The sequence below is a fragment of the Pelobates fuscus genome, chromosome 2, assembly GCF_036172605.1.
Source record: "Pelobates fuscus isolate aPelFus1 chromosome 2, aPelFus1.pri, whole genome shotgun sequence".
NCBI classification, from domain to species: Eukaryota; Metazoa; Chordata; class Amphibia; order Anura; family Pelobatidae; genus Pelobates; species Pelobates fuscus.
The window spans coordinates 130,131,235-130,149,882 of NC_086318.1; positions in this window are offsets into that span (position 1 = coordinate 130,131,235).

Consider the following 18,648-nt stretch of genomic DNA (forward strand, 5'->3'; position numbering starts at 1 on the left):
ACTGTTCTGATACACTAATATTTGTGTTCAGCGAAGTCTCCTGAGTATAACAGTACCCCACATGTAGAGGTTTTATAGTGTTTGTGAAAGTTACAGGGTCAAATATAAGGCTTGATTTTACTTTTTTTTTTTTTATTGAAATTTGTCAGATTGGTTAGGTTGCCTTTGACAGCGTATGGTAGCCAAGGAATGAGAATTAGCCCCATGATGGCATACCATTTACAAAAGAAGACAACCCAAGGTATTGCAAATGGGGTATGTTCAGCCTTTTTTAGTAGCCACTTAGTCACAAACACCGGCCAAAGTTAGCGGTTTTTGCATTTTTAACACACAAACAAATATAAATGCTAACTTTGGCCAGTGTTTGTGACTAGGTGGCTACTAAAAAAGACTGGACATACCCCATTTTAAATACCCTGGGTTGTCTACTTTAAAAAATATGTACATGTTAGGTGTGTTTCGGGGATTTATGACAGATAACGGTGTAACAATGTCACTATTGATACATTTAAAATATATATATATTGAAACAGCAATTTCCTACTTGTATTTATAGGCCTATAACTTGCAAAAAAAAGCAATAAAGCATGTAAACACTGGGTGTTTTTAAACTCGGGACAAAATTTTGAATCTATTTAGCAGTTTTTTTCATTAGCTTTTGTAGATAAGTAAAAGATTTTTCAAGTAAAAGTCCAAAAACATGTTTTTTTTTTAATTTTTCACCATATTTCATTATTTTTTTTAAATACAATATATGACATAATATAAATACTGGTATGTAAAGAAAGCCCTTCTTGTCGTGAAAAAAACAATATATAACTTGTATGGGAACCGTAAATGAGAGAGCGGAAAATTACAGCTAAACACAAACACCACAAAAGTGTTAAAACTGCTCTGGTCCTTAACGTACAAACATCGCAAAAACAGGCCGGTCCTGAAGGGGTTAAAACTGGATATAAATATATGTATTTTGTATAGAAGTAATAGAGAGCTACATTAAGAGTACGTGTAACCAATAGTTATAGCAAAAACTAAAACAATGTTGCAATATGAAAAAGTATCTATTTAGATCTAAACAGCTACTTTTTACACGTACTCTTACTGTAACTCTAACACTTCCATATACAATGGCAGATACATTTCTATCCAATTTTATATCCATGAGTGGCGGGTGGGGACCCTAACTAAATAAATAATGGGGGGGACCTAATGAGTGGCGGGTTGGGACCCTAATTAATTAAAGGGGGGACCTAATGTCCCCCCTGGTCTCCACCCATGAGCAGCGGGTGGTGACCCTAAATAATTAATGGGGAGGGGGCGAATGTCCCCCCCCCAGGTCCCCACCCATGAGCGGCGGGTGGAGACCCTAATTAATTAATGGGTGACCTAATGTCCCACCTGGTCCCCACCCATGAGCGGCAGGTGGTGACCCTAAATAAATAATGAGGGGGGCCGAATGTCCCTCTCCAGGTACACACCCATGACCCGCGGGTGGGGAGCACAAATATTATAGTAACTAGGGGTCCCCAAGCCCCTAGTCACTCCCTAATACAAAATACCCTACCCAACCCCTCACCCTAATAGTAAGGGGGGGGGGCAATAAACTAACCCTGTAAAATAAAATTTCATACTTGCCATTTGATGTCTTCTTTCTTCTTTTCTTTTCTTTCTTCAGCCCAAAAAATAGCCAATATAAAATTCCATAATACGTGTTGCAACTGTAAAAAAAAAAAACGCTGAAAAAATAAATAAAACCCGACGGTAAAAAAATAATCCATCTTCACCCATGGAGGGCACAGCGCAGAATGAGCTCCGCAGGGCAGGGAAAGGTTTATAAAGCCTTCCTACGACCTGCAATTAGGCTCAGAGTGCTCTGATTGGTTGGTTTAAGCCAACCATTCAGAGTGCTCTGACAGGTAAATGAAGAGACTGACAGGTAAGTCTCTACATTTACCTGTCACAGTTCTTTGGAATTTTGTTGGCTTGAAATCCAACTAAGCGTGCTCTGTGTCATTTTACACAATGTGGGAAAGTTCTTTGGAATTTTCTAATGCTGTGTAATTTGACTCATAACACTCTGGTTGCTTTTCATTTTGCTTTTCAATCGTTATTTGTGCCACTAAGTTCACATTGGACCCATTAATATTTACAGTATTCCACTGTTAATAATATTCCTTTTTTTGTGCACTGTTACTGCAAGTTAGGACATCTGTTTTATTGTCACTATTACTGCTGCTAGTTTATCATATATTCACTATTTAGTACACTATCCCCTCTCCTATTAATTTTTTGCATTTTTTCTTTCTATCTCCTTTTGTCTTTGTATATATTCTAGCTTCTCTGCTGTGTTTACATCATACTTTCCTGTTTCACTGGTTTTTCAACACACAGTCTTACTTCATGTTATTCCGTATTTACATATCTACTTTTCATATACTTTTCTATACCCATTTATTTATTTATTTTTCACACTTCTCACACATAGACTGTTCACTCCTCCCCCTTTCTCTTATATTATCAATACTCATCTATTTTTCTCTCTGCGCTTATTATTATTTGTGCTGTTCTTTAATTTAGATTCAATAGAAGATCTCCTGGTACGCTTAGGGCTTAGTACCTTAATCTATCCATTTACTTGTCCAAGCCTTCTACAAGTTACTCTACAAGTTGAGATCTTTTATTTGTCAGTTTTATCTGAAGGTTCTTTTTATTAAATCTACCCTTACCATTTTCTCCACTCATTAGGGTCAGAGCTTTCTACCCACGTTTAGTACTCTAGGATAGCCTTATGCCTATCCCATGCATGCTTAAACACCCTCACAGTGTTAACCTCTACCACTTCAGCTGGAAGGCTAATCCATGCGTCCACTACACACTCTTTAAAGTAATACTTCCTGAAATTATTTTTAAACATTTGCTCCTCTAAGTTAAGACTGTCCTCTTGTTGTGGTAGTTTTTCTTCTTTTAAATATAGTCTCCTCCTTTACTGTGTTGATTCTCTTTTTGTATTTCAATATTTCTATCGTATCCCCCCCCGTCTCATCTTTCCTCCAAGCTATACATGTTAAGATCCTTTAACCTTTTCTTGTAAGTTTTATCCTGCAATCCATGAACCACTTTAGTAGCCCTTCTCTGAACTCTCTCTAAAGTATCAATATCCTTCTGTAGATACGGTCTTCAGTACTACTTACAATACTCCAAGTGAGATCTCACCAGTGTTCTGTACAATGGCATGAGCACTTCCCTCTTTCAACTGCTAATACCTCTCCCTATACAAGCAGTATGACTGCATTTACACTAATAATATAGAGTAGTATAGAACAGGCTTAGATCAGGGAGACTAACAGTACATAAATGGTAAGACATGGCAGATATCAGGGAATACAGAAGGAAGAACAGTCAAGATAGAAATCAGGATCAAAATACAGTAAAATTAGTAGATATAATGCAGTCTTGGATAAAAACAAGGGAAACCATGACAGGACACTGAAAAAAGTTTGACATGAGCTTAAAAAGCCCTTAGAGGGCAGGGATAGCTTAATGTTTGGAATATGCATGCGTAATGTCTGTGTGACGACGCATGCATGTTCATGTCAATTATCAGGGCAGAGACTTCTGAGTTATAGAAAGGCTCCATTTGGCAGTGACCAGCGTCCATCAGAGCCAGCTTGGCGAAAGGAGATGGGAGTGATTGTGGCATCTCTAGCATTTGAATGAGCTGTGTCGTAACGTGCCACACCAGAGTGCAACCGACGGTTTGAGGCAGCAATCTCATGTATCAAATAGACTTATTAGTCTATCAAGATCTTTTTAGAATAGAATAATCCTCAATGAAGTACACTTTCATTTCTGTACTAGGACTCTGACAGCTATACACCTTGATTGTATATATGACCACTCATACCACTCATATTTCTCTTACTTACATATTAATTGATGGTGTGAGGCATTGTGGTTTGGTTTTCATGGCATGGGTAGTACACAGAATTGACCAAACTTTTCACACTGGGGATGTGAGACTACGTGGTTGGGGTTTCTGCTTAAGAAAGGAAAGTGATTGGAAAGAATTGCAATTAGTCTTATGTTTGCCATATGTTTAGCCAGATTAACATAGTTGGTAAAGCTAGTACCATAAGGCTATTTGTTGTTTTTGAAAATTAAGAAATGTCAGCCTGTAACAGTATTTACTCATGCTGGAATCCTCTTGCCAAAAAGGTATCAGTATCTAGTAGATGTTTGTGTGGGTAGTAGATATTGGTACGCATGTTCAAATGGCGTTGGTGGGAGAAGGGCAAAAAGAATCCCTGGCATGTGGGTGGGTTTGTAGAAAATAAAGTACATGGTTGTGGTAGTGGTTGTGTGTGTGTGGTCCAGTAACCTGCTCTTATTTTACTGCCATTATTTATTTCAATATTTTCCCTGTGGTACAAAAATTACACAAACATGAGAATATGGAAAAAATAAATCGATGTCTTGAAATGGTTAAAAATAAAATCATTAATTTAAAAGCAAGTTTAGAATCTGAAAAAGGTCATTATTTTTTTTTTTAGTTACAAAGCAAATATGTCATATTTTACATGCTGTGCTAATTTAGAAAGAAATTTCCATAAAGCAAAACATCTAAAAAATATAGATATTCAGTATGTATAGAAAAGAACTGTTCATGATTATTATAACAAGAATACTAAAGTAAGCAACAGTGTCCATTGCTTGTTTGAAACTGTTGTTCCAGTCTGCATAAAGAATTTTATCACAGTGAGTGGCATTTAAAACCGAAATGTTCTTTATTTTTTCAATCTGCAAACGGACAAACAATTTAACTCTTCGATGGCTATTTAACAAGCATTTAACCTTATATATTTTTTAGAAATAATGTCTGAAATTCCAGTTCAGATGGAGATAGTAGAAAAAGGTTCAAATTCACTTCAGTCCATTTATAATATTATAGTTTATAATTAAGAGCAAAACATACATGCAAATGATAGAAATTTGGGATTTTATCACGTAGTAACAGTTTTTTTCCCAAACTCTGCATTTTGGGGGCAGTTTTGGAGATTTCTAGCAAAAGGGAAACTGAAAGAAATACAGAATGTATCTCAATGGCAGTGCAAATTATCAACAGAAAGAAAATAAATTATCTCTGGCAAATTTGCGAACAAATAATCTTTTTCGAAAAGTATATACACAAGAAAGGTGCATGTGCAAAGCAGGTGGCCTATCCACACAACACTTTCCCCTAAATTCATCACTTTTGTCCCATCTTACACCTTCACAGTACATGAGCATATATAGCTTACAATTTAACCCCTTAAGGACCAAACTTCTGGAATAAAAGGGAATCATGACATGTCACACATGTGACATGTCATGTGTCCTTAAGGGGTTAAAGGATGTATTCTAGAAAGAGGGAGAGGAGAAGAAATGGCACATTCGGCATACTTCAGGTCATGTGCCCTTTATAACAATTGTATTTTTTTTTAACTATAATTATTATCCAGCTCTGTCATGATAGTTGCCACAATGCTGTGTTAGATAGGTTAATAAAAGTTGTTAACCAAAAAGTACAAATTAGACACTAAGGTTATAAATAATCTTGTCCCTGATGCCAGGTGGATAGCACTAGATCTATCCATGGCTTAACCCTCAAAACTTACGAAATACCAAATACAAATAGGAAAGCTCTCAGAACTACCCACCCTTGCAGGTTTATGATGAAAATAAGGATATTATTGTCCATAAAATTTCTTTTTTGAACTTAATGACCCTCTCAGATGTCTTCATATCTATTTAAGGTGTCACACATGCCCAGTATCTTCTAAATGGTTCACCACTTACCTTTGCTTTACTCTGTTAATTTAAACCTGGGTGGTGCATTAGGTAAGAAAGTTTGTTTAGACTCCAAGAAACATTATATAATTTCATGGTTGAAGCAATGTAATTATATCCTCCTGAGATTTACCCATTCCACCATAATCTCAATGTTATGTTATCTACCATTACTCATAATCTAATATATTAAGGTGACTAATTATAGGTTATAATTATTAATACATTATAAAAATGCTTTATTATGTCTCATATAAAGTTGTAAATTCATGTTTTTGAATTTCCTTATATTCAAAATTGTATCAGTTAAAAACCGAATGCAAAATTACATCATACTAATTGTCTAAGTGAAAGTTAGACAATTTGGAAAGAGGACCCCTATTAGATATATAGAGATATATTGTATCATATTTCACTGCAGCTTTACTAGAACTTCACATGAACCATACAAATGATTGTGATTCCTCTAATGATTCCTGCAGTACCTTGAAGATATTGATAAGACTCCAAGCTGATTGAAAATGTAATACAGTGGAACCTTGGAACTCGAGCGGTCCCTTACCTGAACAAAAAATTTGAGAAAAAAATCTTGGTACACGAATGATCCTCGTTACCCGAACAAATCATGCCACAAACATGTTTAATTACAAAGCTTTGTCTCACTTTAGACACAATTTAAATGCCAGTTACCTATCCCCATCCAAACAATAATATCTCTTCTCCTTTCCACTTACGCCATCAACTCTCATCATTACAGGTAAAGTGAAGTAAAGTTTTCTTTTCATTTACTGTACATTGTGGTTATTTTTTTCTCAATGATTTTTTGCATGTAAAGTATTAACTGTAAAATTTGTTGTAAAATGCTGTAATTTTAGGGGTTTGGAACAGATTCATCAAATTTACATTAATTCTTACGGGTAATGTTGATTCGGTTCTTGAAAAAATCGGAACTTGAACAGCCTTCTGGAATGGATTAAGTTTGAGTTCCGAGGTTCCGCCATATGTTGCGAACAATAAGAATGAGAAGACTTATCCTGTTTTGCACTATATTTTATTCAATTGGCATAATGCTGATTCACATTTATTACCTGCTGGTGATATAGGTTGCCTATGACTAGAGCTCCTATGGATTGTTGTAAGCACTACTAATTACCTCACAATTTACTAGGAACATTTTTTCCTAAAACATAGAGTCATCATCTCTATGATAATCCTAAAGTTTAGACTATGACTAAGACTCATAACAGAGTAGTTATAAAAGAAAAAGATTTAGCTGTCATTAAATGCCATGTTTGAAATTAAATACAACAAGAATACAAAGAATTAGAAATAAAAAAGGAATAGAGAATGAACATGCCCTTGCAAACTATCCTGAAAGCTTTCATCTAATCATCATCAACAGTGATTTACTATAGTATGTACTACAAAGGAAAAACTGTGCAATTATTCAAAGGATCAATAGGTCACCCAGGCTATTTCACCTCTATGAAGTGGCATGTGTGGAGTGGTCCTTAAATTTTAAACTGCTATATTTACACTTCAGTGTTCTTCCTGAAAGACACTAGAGGTACTTCCACTGCACTGACTGAAAAAACATGGTCGCATAATGTGGAAGCTCATAGAAAAGCCTAATGTGGAAGCTCATAGAAAAGGATTTAATTTTGATGCTTTCCTATGTGAAACAGTTGGATGCGTGCGGGACATTCGCTACCCATGCACATCAGTTTTTAATGCCTCTCTACGAAGAACCAAATGCTTGATTATAATTTAGTTTTTCTATGTCCAACACCATTGGAGCAATCAGTAGCAACAAACAAACTATTTGCCAAAACATATTACATTGTAATATAGTTTAATATGGTTTACAAGTATATTCTTAATTAGAGAATGTATTTGCATACTAATGCTACTCTTAAAATCCATGTCATATTGATTAAATACTGAGCCGAACATGTGAATTTTAGTGGTATAACCATTGATGCAGGAGCTAACTAAGCTATCTAGTCGTTTCTTTCTAGACATAAAAGTAACAAATCTTGAATTAATGGATTTTTTTCAGAGTAAATAATATCATTCAGGCTTAAGGTTTTTTTTCCACCACTGATATAGCTGATTATCAAATGTCTAGGCAAAATCTCTGACTAACTGCATTAAAGCATTATCTATTTCAGCCATCTGTTGCTTGTGTAATGGAGAAGTCACAGCTATTGGTATACTGGCCATCTTTTGATCATGGAAATTAGGTCCATCTGCAGATGCTTTAACGCCAAAACATTTTTGAGATTTGTGTTGTAATCATCCCTATGTTGTCAGTATTTAATTTTCAAGCACCATTCATGAAGATTTTACACATTATATTCATAATGCATTTAAACAGATAGCATTTGGACCATTTTCCATTGAACAGGAACCTATTATGACATCTTGACTTTAAGTCATAACATCTCCTTATGTGGCGAATACTTACATTCTCATTGTGATAAATTATATATTTTAATGGTTAAGGAAAAATACTTGCCTCATCTCCATTGCTCCCGTCGTAATCTTGATTTGTGCATCATGAGTGTTACACTATTGTGGTACCCACTTTAATGCATGTCAACTTACCTCCATCCTGCTTTAAGAGGACAGGCCCTGCATGGGAATTCTTAACCAAGCAAGGAAAACCTTTCAATTGGCACTGAAATGCTGTCTTTGATGCAAGTACATTGGTGTCTGAATGAAGTGACATTTTGTAACAGACTGGGGTCCTGGAACTCAGGTGCAGTAACAGCTCTCACTTACAAGCACGGTCCACAGAGATCCTGGGGTTGAGAACAGGATTATGTTGGAAAAATCCAAGGCAAAGGCAAAGAAGGGTCAGGCAGAGATCAGAGTCAGATGGTCCAGAGGTCAGGGCAGACGGCAATCAGCAAGATCCAGAGAGCAGGCAAAGTTAGGAAACCAGCAAGTAAACAGAGGGAACAAATGTTTCTGAGCAAGGCAACAAAACAACCAATCACTGACGGTAAGGCATGCTCTGCTTTTAAAGGAGTGGCTCAATCACATAACCAGGTCTCACTTGTAGGAGGGGTTACCTGAGGTCAATGTGACTGACTGCGGGACTCATCTTGGATACACCATTTTCAAGGTTCTGCCCTTAGCCACACCTCTTCTAACCTCTGACCTCCATATTAGTCTCCTCATGCAGCGGCTGCCATCTTGGAATGTTTGAACAATCACTCCGAGTTCCCTGGCCATGAATCGAAGTATAGTTATGCAGACTGGGGTGCAGCAGCCCCCGGCACTATAACCACTGCAGACCGACCTCTAGGGCGTCACGGACACCCTGGCTCAGGTGAGTACCATTGGCGAATGTGACAGCTATTCATATATGCAAAGCACAAACACATATAGGAATATCACAGTAACCTGAACACATGCAATGTAGTTGCTGTGACAGAGAGGAGAACCACCTCAAAGGGTTCACCTGTTCTCACTCTTCCTGTCACTCAATTGTTGGCATAGCAGGCTATGACAGGTAAAGGATAAACTTTATTGTTAAATATTAAATTTTTGTTGTTGTAATGTATACATTTACAAGCAATTTTGCAAGCACAATATATAGATAGAATATATTACTATGATTACTATCATTTATATAGAGCCAACAGTGCTTTAATGGTAGAGAGGGGGAAGATATTTGAGAGGTGAAGAAACTCCTGCTCAAATGAGCTTCCAATCTATCAGGATTTGAGGTATACTAATATTGCTAGCTGTCTGGCCAATGGACACTTATTGGCAAGGTGTCTGACCCAGATTTAAACCTGGGTAGAAAACTCACATCTGTCTTTGTTATATGCATCCAAACTGCATTTATAACCCCATAAAAAGCATTGATTAACTGTACTTTATTGAGAGTTCAAAAGTGATTTGACGAAGATTGAAAGTGATACTCTAGAATTTACTACAGTAAACATATGAAGAAACCTTGGTTAATTCTTCTGTTCCTTTGGCCTTTCTGCGGAATTCCTCTCACATTAATTATTAACTAAACATAGCATTGCTAGATTTACTGGAAATGTTTTACTATAACAAGTTTTATTCACAGCTATTTTACTATTTACAATGTGGGGGAGGGTAAACTGCATACCAATTTCCTAAAAGGAGCACTATCCCCCCTTCGCCCCTGGACAAATTGTACTTGATAAAGATAGAATCTTTATAAAATACTCATATTGTCTGTGTTGGAATTCGCTAAACTTACAACCAAGTCAAAACATATACTGAGACAAAGTAGGGACTACTATTTCACTGTATATTTCCTACATCTGACACTTCTAGAAAGCTGTCTAGAAGTGTCAATCCCCCACTGGTGACGGCTGGGGTGATTGACTTTATCTATGGAGGATCCTTGCAAGATCTTTCAGAGACCTCAATTCTTTACTTTCAAGCATGTGCGATAGTTACACTGTAACGTCGATTGCTGGTGCTGCAAAGTTCCCAGACGGTGACAGCACCACTTTAATTGTGGTATTTTCACTCTAAACATTGAAGATTGCATTCTTAATTGTTTTGTTTCTGTCCATGCAGCCCTAGCCACACCTCCACTGACTGTGACTCACACAGCCTGCATGAAACCAATGATTTCATTTTTAATCATATGTTAACTTACTTTAGAAGTTGTATCTGTAAATTGTAATTTTAATCACAGACATAAGGCCCGTGCAAGGTCAAGAATGCTATTAACAGAGCAGTAGATTATACATTCACTCCACTGCCCCAAAAAATAACAATAAAAATCACTATTTAGTAAATATACTCCAAATGAAAAGCATTTTTTAATAGGTATGCCTGAAAACCCCTCTCAGACTTTATGTGACTGTCCAATCACAGCCATTCCAATGCAGCTCATTGAAAAATGTTTGCAAGACAGGGGCTCTGGGCATCTGCTGCCTCTTGAGATTATCTCCACTAAGCTAATTAAATCAGAAACAAAGACTTGTTGTCTGCTTGAAAGCCGTGGGGGAACCAGGTTAATTTATAATATTGAGAAAGCACCAGGGAGGCTCGAAACGCATCCAGGGTACTTATACTACATGTTGTTCAGGTAGTTGTGGGGGTGGTCTCTCCCTTGTCTGGCAGTAGCAGGTATTGCAACAATTTGTTATTCATTTCATTCATTTATCCTATTTTTGCAAAGTTTTTTTTATTTTGCCTGGATATCTATGCTATATTTGGAGACAACATATCATTTGTATAATATACTATGCCTGCCAATGCCAGCCAGGGCTGCCATGACTATTTAATGCCATTTGTTCATGATTTTTTCATATCAGGTAATGTCCACTTTTTCACTTTTTTCATATTTTCTTTATCCTTCATTCAATTTTTTCGTTAGGGGTTCAACACTGTGTACGGACTATTGTACTTATATTTTGAGATATCATTTATGAAAAGTGTCAATTTCTATTGAAACCTGCACTTATTGCAAAAACAAAACAAAAACACTCTTCATGCATAAATCTTTTCAGCAATCTAAAGTGCTTTGAGGGCCTGGAATGTCCCTTTAAACAATAGATCTTTCTTTACAGGGAAAAAAACTCACCTTGTTTCTGTCGGTTCTTGCTCTGCCTCCACTTCCGCACCGCCTCCTGGGCTCAGAGTATCAGAATTGACAATCGCAGCCAGTAGGAAAGTATTGGATTGGCTGAGATAGTCGATTCTGATAATCTCAGGCAAGGAGGCAGGGTGGGGGCGGAGCAAAATGCCATGCTGGCTAATCTGCATCTCCTTATACGACAATTCACCATGACGTTACAACAATACTAGACGTATTGTTTACAAACATTCTGAAATGCTGTATAGAGATGCATTGCATTATTGCGCCTCTATAAGGAATGTTCAGCATCTCCTGTCTGAGTGACTCCCACTGAAGGTGTTCCTAGGCAGTAATGCGAACACTGCCTTTTCTATAAATATATTTTTCATGAAAATGCCTGCAGGGACAGACTATACTCACCAAAACAACTACATTAAGCTGTAATTGTTCTGGTGACTACAGTGTCCCTTTAAGTTGGTTTATGTAAAAAATACTGAAGCTGTTGGGCATTGCCAATTTTGTTACATAGGAAGACAAAAAGCTCAACAGCTGTGTTTAAATGCTAAAATATAGGAAAAGGATCTGGATATCACAGTAGTTTTCTATTCCTAAATCTGCATTAGGTATCAAAATATTGTATAGCTATTAAATTCACAGCTGGTGGACTGGGTATGCTATTCATGGCTCTATGCACAGATATGACAACAGAGGTATATATTAATATTATGCTTGGATTCACATGAGCCATCCTTTCTTTCTTACATGAAAGAAACAGCTGACAATAAAGACCTCAGTTGACAGTAAAGAGGTCCAGGTGTCACCATCAAGTTTTAAAATTAAATTGAAACTGAAAAGTCCTATACATGCTCAACAACATTCAAATGTGCCAAGTCTACAAAGACAAATATAGTTCAGAAGATATGAAGTTTTTATTTGCATCTGCTTTAAAAGACTTAAAGGACATATGCAGTATATAATTAGAATGTGTGCAATGAAATGTATAGTCAATATAATGTATCAAAAATCAAACCATAGAGTTCAACAGATTAAAGGTTATATAAGATTGCAACCGAGTATGCATGTTTTAAGTGCAACAATGAGAATTATGAAAGTCAAAGGAACACTATGGGGTCAGGAACACAATCATGTATTCCTGACCCCATGGTGTTAAAACCACCATTTAGGTGGCTTGGCCCCATTAACCCCTTCAAAAGGTAAAATCACTTACCTTATTTTCAGCGCCATGTAGGTCCACTGCTCACATCATCAGAATTTTGGATTTTTATCCAATCAAATGCTTTCCCATAGGGAAAACATTGGATTGGCTGAAATCGGCAAGGAGACGGGAAGGTGCCAAATGCCAGCTTGGTCAATCAGTGAATCAGTGGATCTCTATGAGAAAAATTTAGCGCCATACTGTGCAGCATTGCCCCAGGAAGCACATCCAGCTTGCAGGAAAATGACTGAAGGGAATGACTATACTCACCAGAACAACTACAATAAGCTGCAGTTGTTCTGGTGAGTATAGTGTCCCTTTAACCCCTTATGGACCAAACTTCTGGAATAAAAGGGAATCATGACATGTCCCACATGTCATGTGTCCTTAGGGGGTTAAAGGGAAGCTCTAAGCACCAAAATAGCTTTAGTTTGAAGGAAAACTATAGTGCTAGGAATACACAGTTGTATTTCTAGCACTATATAGCCTTTTGCCACTCCCTCCCTCCCTCGCGACACCACCACCCTAATCTGAAATGTTTAAAAACACTTTTGTCTTTTACTTAATTCCAGCACCAATGTCCCTTGGAACTGCGCCAGGTGCCTCCTTCAATGTCATCTGACGGGGGATATAATGTCCATGAGCGGCGAGTGCTGCTATCGCATTATTACGTCCAGGTATGAAAAGCATTAAATCAATGCTATCCTAAGGGATTTAGCTGGATGTCCTCATGAAGAGCGTGAAGATGTCCAGCATCATTTAGTGGACCAAAAGTCTGCTAAGGACCTAGAATCGCCTCCGGTGGCTTTCTGGTAGGCAGCCACTAGAGGTGCAGCTAACCCTGCAAGGTAATTATTGCAGTTTCTCAATAACTGCAATAATTACTATTGCAGGGTTAAGAGGACAAGGGCATGCACCCAAACCACTGTAATGAAATGAAGTAATCTGGGTGCCTATAGTGTCCCTTTAATGAAGCATTTTGGTGTATACATAATTCCCCTGCAATGGCACTACTCTAGTAAGCCACTAACAGAGCAGAAGATGAGAATTTCAGTTCGGCCCCAATGTCATTTAGTGACCATTACATTATTTTACCATGCTATTAATCCAAAATCCATTGATAAGTGATGACAATGCCAAGGTGGGCTCTACTTATACAAATGCTTATGCTGCTAGCTGATTTTGTAGTTTAGTTATTTATTTTTGCAGTTCAGTTAATTCTGGTGTAGTCTTTTCCTAGAATAAATTTACACAGTATTTTCTGATATTATCCCACCTTAATACAATAGTATTTTGTGTTAAACTAATATTGTTATATTTTCTCAAAAGACCTAAGATAATGTCCCTCCACTAATAATTGATATACAATACATCAATCTATTGATTCACCTGTAAAAACTTGACTTTGAAAGGGTTAGTTAAAATGTCACAGCCAAATAATGCAATGCAATAATGATGCTTTGGTCATCTGACTAGTGTCATTAAAAAAAATCAATATTAAAAAAGATGCATGGAATACAGGTCATGGAAATTTGAATATAGTAATCTAAGCATTAAGGGGGCATAGGGCTGAGAGTATCCAGCTTAAAAGTGCTATGCATTACCCATGATTCCAAATGAGGGGAAGCTGCCCCTAATCTTAAATCAATGAATGAGGAGATGCTGATTGGTGCAGCATGGCATTTTGAAGCACAACCCAATAGCTGCCTCCAATGCTTTCAAAAAGTATATATATATATATATATATATATATATATATATATATATATATATAATTGGTGTATCTGTGTGTGTATATGTCAGTTTATGTATCTGAGTGCGATTATGTTTCAGTGTGTATCTGAATGTGTGTGTGTTTGCTTATATGTGTTTGTGTATCTGTTTGTGCTTATGTGTATGTATATCTGTGTATGTTTGAGAGCTGGGATATATGTATGTACACAATCACTGCCACATACAGACGCCAACACTACAAGCAAACACACCCCTGCAATCAAACAGAAACAATACATATAAATACACCCCTGCAATCAAACACAAACATTATATATAAACACAACCCTGTATTCAAACTCCAAAATTATATACAAACACACCCCTTCATTCAAACACCAATACTGCACACAAATCTATACTCACATTTAAAAGCCAACACTATATACAAACTACATACAAACCTATGCATTCAAACGCAAACACTTCACACAAATACACCACTGCATTCTAATGGCAGCAGTTCATACAAATACATCTATACATGCACACACTCTATACAAAAACATGGTTACATTCAAATGCACAAACACTGCTCACAATTAATACCCAGCAAGGAAGGGTAAATAGTAGATCCCCAGGTGGCATAGCATTGTGGGAGGTATTTGACAGTTGGAGATCTAAATTTTGGACACACTTGCGCAAGAAGGGACGCCCCCCAAAAAAATCATGCACCAGGGCCCTGTGTTCAATAGTTCTGCCACTGCCTGCAAGCATGAGACAATGGTAGAGTCCCAGTTGTCAAAGCATTTTTTAAGTTGTTTGACAGATGGGGATCTACTTTTTTGGCTACACTTTCAAAAGTGATGCCCAAAAAAGTATTGTACATACCCTCTCGACTTTTGACACTGCATTGAAGGGTGTGTTTGCATGCTATAGAGTGTGGGGGAGGGGGGGGGGGGGGGACGGGGGTGGCAGGGGGAGAAAAGGGAAGTACTGGCCCAGGGTTCAATCAGTATTAAAGACGAATTGAAATGGCACCGGGCAGGGCCAGCCACAGCAAAACCAGGAGAAAAGGTGAGTAAAATCACCTAAAATGCCACATTAGGATTATTGTGTTAGGAATACATGTTTGTACTCCTGACACTGTAGTGTTCATTTAGCTTAATTTGGCATTGGCTCCTTTTTTATGGTTTAACCATATGAATGCAGTGTCATTATTGTGTCATTCTATTTATCTGGGACACCGAAAATGCATTTTTTTTAAAGGTCACATTTTGAGTGAATTTAAACAGTATTTAAACTGTGAATTATAGTAGAATGTTGTGTTTCATATATTCAGTTGTTTAAAGTGGTTAGACCTTTCATCTTCATTCCCTGGTATAATATATAATAACAGAATGGTAACTGACAGTTTTCTCAACGTATGGTTTGCATGTTTTGCTGCAATTCTCTATCAGGCTTACAGGGAATTTTGTTGTACTTCGATAATAACAGAGGTTGGGCATTTTCAAGCCAAACCAAACTAAATGTTCAAAAGGAACATCTTAATCACCATAATACTTTGTCCTAGCATCCCCCTTTGTAAGGAATCAAATAGCTTTTAAACTGCTTGACCTCCAGCGTAGGAAGTGGAGACAGGGAGTGGCTATCAGCAGATCCCAGGTAAAAAGTCAATCTTTTCAAAAATAGTCTGACTACTTACAATGGGGTCAATGGGTCAGGGCACTCCTGGTACCATAACCACTACAGTGAGAAATTGAAAGCTCATTTTCAAATTCTGCTTAATCTGTGTATTTTTAATTTGAAATACAATCAATTATTATTTAAAATTGATTAAAATTGATTAAACATTCAGCAGAAATCCATATTATCTGATATCATTCATGACTTTTGCTTTCCAAGTGATATAGGTAAAGAAAAAAAAAATTGTTCATAGGATCTCCAATATTTGAAATGTTTTGACGCATCTGTGCAAGAGGTGAGCCTATTAGGCAGGTGGTTTTAAAGCTGTGGCTGATCAGTGTAAGAGTTCTATCAAAGCAATGCATTTGGCAGCTAGCTAGAACCTTATGTGAAATATGATGCAAACGTACATGTGGAATAATCATCAGGAAAGTTGCTCTTTGGTAAATAGAAGAAAATATTATAAATCTCTTTCAAGCGATATATCTGCAGTGTCTCTGGGACATAAGTACTCACTAACCCAGTATATGATTAAAAAAAAAATAAAAAAATAAAACAAAAACAAGAAGGAAATATTACTTTCTCATAAATAAAAAAAAAAGAATAAAAAAAGCCAGAGACTATAATTGGAATAAGTAATTTATTTTATATGAATAAGGGGATATGATGTTACACTATATCATTGTACTTTCATTAAAGAGACATTACTATTGCAACATAGCGTTATCTTTGTGTTTTATCTCTTGGGACATTGCAGAGATAGCAAGAAATATTCTTGACAGAGACAGCATAATTCATCTAAAGAGTCACCCTGTAGCATCTAACTAAAATTACTTGTTTTTGGAAACAGTTACTTTCTGTGAAGAAGAAAAGAAACTCATTTCGTCTCTAGTGATGGAAATTGATTGTGGCTTCATTTCAAAGACCAGTTTTTTTGAGGGGGTTTGAGGGAGGAAGTGAATTTTTTGCAGCATATACTTATTTTGATAATTAAATATTTATCTTAATGGGTGCGATTTGCCGAAGTCAAAACAGCTTAGATTCCCTTGAAGTCTTTTCAAATGTCCAATAATTTTTCCCATAAATTTACTCTGTTAAATGTAGATTTTTTAATAAAATAGCATAAGATGAATGATCTTTAATCCATTTACAATTAAAGTTGTTTTTATAGTTTTTATCAATGATTCTGCATATCTTTGTCTGTAATATTTGCAATCATAAGATTTATTGACATAATAGGGATATTCATTGCAAAATGAGCTCCATCTTACCCAAATTGAAAATAGCTTTCTTGCTCTGCTAAATTTTATTGACATATCACAATTTATGAATCAACATCTTTAGTATTTACTTACATATATAATTAAAAGAGAGGTTGCATGAAAACATTTGTTAGTGTGGGTGATTGCGGATTTCTATCAGGATCATACACACATTGCACAAGCTATGCACACACTATACCCCTATACACAAACACACTATACACCCTATATACGCACACTATGCCTGTATGCATATACTATATTTCCCCTATACACACTACAGCCTTATAAACTGTATACTTCCTATAGACAAAAAAAACTATATACCCATATATATGCAACCCCCCTCCCCCCCTCCCCCCCCCCACACACACACTACACCGATCCCTTCTCCAGTCATACCTAGCACAAGTATGCTGGAGGATAAGTGAATTGTTATGATTTTGTGTATGTTAATTGGTGTGTATGTGTGTATTAAATTGATGTGTTTGTATGTGTATGTAAATAAATAGTGTAGAATGCTGGCAGAGTCTATAATAGATATTTTGTTTATATGGCAGTGGGAGTGTTTGCCAGCAAAAGTGTGTGTGTGTTAGTGAAAGAGTGTAAGTGACATTGTGTGGGTATGCTGTGTGTGTGTCAGTGTAAATTTCTATGTAATTGCACTTAGGCTGAACATAGGTGTTTTCCCTACACCTTAATGATACCCCTTGCAGATGACTTGCAAAATCCAATATAGTATCAGGAACACCAGAATGAAATGAAGGATTTTTTTTTTTATCGGACAAATAAAAATGCAAAATCGATCCTATAAAAATTGGTAGAAATAAAATCAAATAAATGTTCTTGCAGAGTTCGGACGCGGTTCGACTGTTGTAGTCTGTCTCAATGACTCTGTTTGGTCCTGTGTGTTCCCTGTGATAAGTATCTAGGTGATCAGATGATTATTGTTTTAATTTTAATTTGTCCAATAAAAAAAAGAATTTCCTTTATTTGATCCTGGTGTACACTATGAGTTGTATTTTTTTTTATTGTTTCAGGCTCTGCACTCGAATTGTTAATAACGTGCCCATTCATAAGTATAACCTTATACATGCACTATAAGGGTGTTGTTTACCTAGTGTTTTTTTTTTTTGTCACATTGTGTGAACTTTTGGTTAAGTTTATTATCACTACTACTGGAGGAGATCAATGGGAAGGGTGGGTGACACCATGAGTTACAAAACCAGGTGACACCAACTCCAGTGATGGCATTGCATATGTTAATTCTATGTACGATACAGGATTTGCATATTTAACATTTTTACAGGATTCCTTCTGAAGAAGGCAAATTAACAAAATCAATTGATCTGCTTTTTGCCGGT